Source organism: Otolemur garnettii, unplaced genomic scaffold, assembly GCF_000181295.1.
Source record: "Otolemur garnettii isolate 467f Iridium unplaced genomic scaffold, OtoGar3 scaffold00020, whole genome shotgun sequence".
In the NCBI taxonomy this organism is placed as follows: domain Eukaryota; kingdom Metazoa; phylum Chordata; class Mammalia; order Primates; family Galagidae; genus Otolemur; species Otolemur garnettii.
The window spans coordinates 1046071-1051457 of record NW_003852415.1 but is presented as its reverse complement, the minus strand read 5'-3'; the positions used below and the strand labels follow the sequence as shown (position 1 = coordinate 1051457).

Genomic DNA, 5387 nt, shown 5'->3' with positions numbered 1-5387 from the left:
AAAAAAAAAAAAAAAAGTTTAATTTTGTTAATATGGCTATTCAGTTGTTTTGTACTACATTACTCTGTAAGGTCCATCTAGTTTTTTCCCGTAATTGTATCCTAGTACCTAGCACACCGTCTGGCTCACGGTGAGCTTTCAACAAATATTTGTGGAATAAATGGATCCAAAAAGAAAGGTACAATTTTTTAGACAGTTATTAATATTACGCCTTATTAGCCTGGTGTTACATAAGAAAGAAATTGAGGCTCAGCTAAAAAATGGCTGAGCCAAAATTTAAACTAGCTTTTCTGATTCCAGAGCCTGCAATGCTTAAGCAGCACTCTGCTTTCCCAAGTGGAACAAACACCAAAACCGAACTTAACCAGCATCTTCCTAAGGGCATCCGTTCCCTGCAGCTACATCTGCATAGTCCTGAAAATCAAAAAGCGAAATCCTGGAAATCAGAGCAAAATCCTAGCCTCCTGGAGCTGGATAGGATTTAGAAATCCACTGGTGAGCAGTGATCTGTCCAAAATTATACAACAAGGTGGTAGCAGATTTAGGTTAGAACTTCCAACTCTAAACTCAATGCTTTACATTCTGACTTTTATATACTCACCCTGCCTCTTTTCCCAGGGCAGGGGCTTAGGGTTCAAGGTCCAAAGTTCAATCTGCCAAAAGCAGTTCTTCTGAATTTTTTTGACTGTGGTTAATTTGTGATTGGTGCAGCAGGGTAAGGCAGGAGAACAAGAAATCCCTGGATCCACCTATTCTCACATTCTGGGATAAAAAAAATTCAATGACCCAGGGCTGTCCTACAAGTAATTTAAGGGTACCTCTATGCATCTGCTCTAGCAGTAGGAATATAGCTGCTTCAGATTTCAACCACAACAACTTGCTCTGCCCCAGGCACAGTACTAAACCCATTAACATAAACTTCTAGCTTATACAACTCCATTAGAGAAGTGTCCATGATGAGTCCCACTTTCAGATAAGGAAACTGAGGCTTAGAGACGTTGTGTAATTTATCTGAAGTTACAGAATTTATGAGGGACAGAGTGAGGACCTCTAGGCTTGTAACCACTATGCTGTGCTTGCTCGGAAACAAACCACCATGCCTACGTGTCTTAACGTCTAGTAATTGGAAATGTTTACCTTTCACTACTGTTTGCCTAGGTACATTTACCCTTTCACTTAAAAAAAAAAAAACTAGTGTAATAAAAATAAACATGAGGTATTCTGTATGTTTAGATGTGGAGATATGTATTATTAAGGCCAAAAACTGCCATGGTAGATTATGTATAACTATTTGTTGTACTAAAAAGTACATACAGTAGAACCTCCACAGTTGACCACCTCCCTATATTGACCACCTCCTTAAGTTGACTTTATTTTCATGGACCAGACATATACCACATGTATGTATCTGTGAAGTAGGTCCACGTCCTTATGTTTTGTTTTGTTTGGAGGCAGAGTCTCACTTTGTCACCCTTGGTAGAGGGCCATGGCATCACAGCTCACAGAAACTCAAACTCTTGGGCTGAAGCGATTCTCTTGCCTTAGCCTCCCAAGTAGCTGGGACTACAGGCCCCTGCCACAACACCCAGCTATTTCTTTTTAGAAACAGGGGTCTCACACTTACTCAGGCTGGTTTCAAATCTGTGAGCTCAGGCAATCCACTAGTCCTGGCCTCCCAGAGTGCTAGGATTATAGGCATGAGCCACCACGCCCGGCCTCTACTTCCTCAGGTTGACCACTTCCATGTATTGACCATTTTTTTACAGTTCCTTGGGTGGTCAGTTTACAGAGGTTCTACAGTATATCCTTCTGAAAGGATATGCAATAAATCATTAGTTGTTTGAGAGTGAGTGGGCCTGTGGAGGCCATAAGCAGGAGGAAGCCTTTTATTCTTCACTTCTCTATTTCATAAGCAATTATTCCTTGTATAACTTTTTAAGTTGAAAAATATATTATAAATGTAAGAATACATCATTTCAGAGTACGGTTAACTAAAAACCCACCTCAAACCAAAGTGACTCAATACTAGCGCCCCTATTCACACTCAAGCCAACACCCATGAAAGTGAAGATAAGAGAGAACCCAAGACAGGCGCTGGTTCAAATCCCTGTTGTCATGATTTGTCAGGTGTGTTATTTAACCTCTGTGAACCTCTGTTTCCTCATCTGTGAAATGAGATAACACCACTTCAAAGAGCAGTGATAAGGATAAGAAAGATAATGCTTGTCAAGCCCTTTGTATATAGCTTGGCCAGCAGTGAGCAGTCAATGGGTCTAGAGGCCATTTTCATGCACTGATAATGAAACATTCTTCCTCCATCACAGGAATTCCAGCTACATCTATGCTTGTATGAGAGGAAATGTCAGATCACCCATAGTCAAGGGCAGTCAGACTTGGGGGTAGAAAAAGGGCTGATGGCCTTTCATTTTTTTGATCTGTGTGCCCCTTATGAGGCTCTCCAGCTAAACCTCAAGAATAATTAGCTATTTGTCCAAAAGAGAAAGTTATGCTTGTGAATCGGGGTGGAAGAGTTTGAGGAATAGATGGTTCCAGCTGCTTTTCTTTGCTGAGGTTTTATTCCCATCCCTCTTCTGCCTCCAACTCCCAGCCAGGAAATTTATAAGCTTAGAAAATTTGATCAACCACAGGGATTTTTAGAGTTCAGCTTGATCCCAGGAGGAGCTGGAACCACTGTGGGCCCACAATCCCTTAACCAAAATTCTGAAATCCAAAACACTCTAAAACTAAAAAAAATTTTTTTAAGTCTGAGGAGAACTCTTTTGGAAGAAGACCCTGCCCTGAATTGCCATGAGCTTATTTAATATCTTCATTGATAACATTTGGGTTACTAGTCAGACATTTTACTACACTTGATCTTAGCCAAAAGGCCGAGAAGTGATAGTCATAATTTTTTTTTTCTTTGAGACAGAGCCTCAAGCTATCCCCCTGGGTAGAGTGCCATGGCATCACAGGTCATAGCAACCTCCAACTCCTGGGCTCAAGCGAGTCTCCTGCCTCAGCCTCCCAAGTAGCTGGGACCACAGACGCCCGCCACAACGCCCGGCCATTTTTTAGTTGCAGCCGTCATTGTTGTTTGACGTGCCTGGGCTGGGGATTCGAACCCGCCACCTTAGGTGTATGTGGCTGGTGCCTTAGCCGCTTGAGCCACAGGCGCTGAGCCGATAGTCATAAATTTTAATGAAAAAATGTTAATGTGCTTGGGTGTGTGGTGCTGCCCAGACCTCACTAAGGGTTTTATAAAACATATAGTAGATGTACCAATTTCCTTGTTAAAATTTGAAAATCTCTGATTTCTGGAAAACACTTGACTCCAAGGGTTTCATATAATGGACTGTAAACTTGTATTTCCAGATAGAATTTTAAGTCTTCCCTGTCTACAACCCAACTTTTTCCTATTATTCATCACAGTGTCATCTGTGGGGACAAACCTGGCTAAGCCTCAGAGGCCTTGGGACCCTATCAGGACGTCAGCACCATAGACAGCAACATGGTCCCTGGGAAACTGCCAAATCAATTTGCTAACATCTTGGGCTCAGTTTTTCCTACATAGAGAGAGATTGACACTATAAAGCTTGCCTGAGAAATGCAACCAATTGTTTTCTAATTGTAAAACATAAAGTATGGGGGGAGGTGGAAAGTTGATATAGTCCAGGCAGAGGAAATAATGTGTTTCTTATCTTTTTCCTCCAGCTGGTTCCAGGCTCTTCTCCTCTGACATTATTAAAAGCCTGGCAGGTACTTTGAATGTTTGTTGCCATCAGGTTTCCTTGCCATTCTAATCTGCAAATACTCCTGCCTAGTTTCCTTCCCCAAGTGTCCTGTTGCCTAGCCGCTGAACTTTCCCAGCCTCACCTGCCCAGCAACCAGGTAGCTGGGTGAGACCCTGTTAGGAGTAGACAGCAAGTTTCCACTGGATGTCTGCCAACCCTGCTCATTCTAACAAAAGAGACATGAAGTAAGCCGCGAGTCCTCACTGTTGTTCACAATCAAGTTGTCGTTAAATCCCTGAGAAGAAAAAGAAGGGCAATCGTGGAGTGATTTTCTTCAGTACCAAGTGAAGTCATGGACTACCTCAATAAAACCGAACTTTCTAATATAAAGAACTTTCTAATATAAATCAGCTGTTGTAAAGCACAGCGTACAAAGGCTACCTAAGGCCTCCAGTTTGTAAAGGAAAGCATTAAAAATATCATCTGATAAAACCGTCACTGAAATTAATACCTTAAACTGCAAGCATGTCAGTTAAACCAAAGTCCTAGCACGTCAGAGCGACCAGGGCCTTTGTGCTTATATGTTACAGGCCTTAGAGGCAGAAAGGTTGCTTTTCTTTATTCAAGAAGAATCTAGTAAGTGTCAGGTATAGTCTAGGTGTCAGAGATAGAAAATACAGCCCCATCCTCCTCCCAGAAACTCAGAGACAAGTTACATGTAAACATGAGCACCAAGTGCAGTGGGAGGGGAAATATGGGCTATTACAGGAAGCCAGAGAAGGGTCACCCAGCCCAGGAAAAGACACCCAGGAGGAAACACCTGAGTTGAACTCTTAAGGATGAGGTGGGGTGAGGGTTTGCAAAGAAGCAGAACAACACGTGCAAAGACAGGCACTGTGGAAAACCCAGACTTGTCACCCCTTCATCTATGTATGTATTGGGCCTTATTCCATACCTGAAATAATCCCATCTTTGATGACCAGGGCCATATTATATTTCTCCTCATACCCTTTTCTATTCTCCATAGACAGCAAATGCTCCATCATGGTCATCAGTGATGATGGATTTGAGGCCTCACATATCATAATTGCAGCCAGGAAGGTGATTTCTCAGTGGGAATCAGAACAGTAAGGCAGAAATTTGCACACATCGACTGTTTGCTCCCAACACTTGTTGTGCTGCCCTAAGAAGAAATTTTGGCCTAAGGGCTCTAGCAAATTGCAAAAATTGAAGTTTTTCCTTACTTCCCATGGTTGAAAGTTCCTCTAGAAAGTGTGTGACCTAGCGGAAATCCCCCGACATGTTCTTGAGACGGCTGAGTATGAGCCCAGAACCAGCAGTTATCAGCCCAGTAATACTGAGGGCATTCCATGACTTGTCTGAACTGCTGCTTTTCTATCTACAAAAATAGATCTTAGGGCGGCATCTGTGGCTCACTGAGTAGGGCACCAGCACCATATACTGAGGGTGGCAGGTGTAAACCTGGCCCCGGCCAAATTGCAACCAAAAAAATAACCAGGCTTTGTGGTGGGCACTTGTAGTCCCAGCTACTCTGGAGGCTGAGGCAAGAGAATCACCTAGGCCCAAGAGCTGGATGTTGCTGTGAGCTGTGACAATACAGCACTCTATTGAGGGCAACAAAGTGAGACTCTATCT

At 42.8% G+C, this 5387-nt stretch overlaps 1 pseudogene; it reads right to left on the bottom strand.

The window, feature by feature from the left end:
- Positions 1-2721: 2721 nt before the first annotated feature.
- LOC111724271 lies at positions 2722-2900 on the bottom strand (annotated as a pseudogene).
- Positions 2901-5387: the final 2487 nt, after the last annotated feature.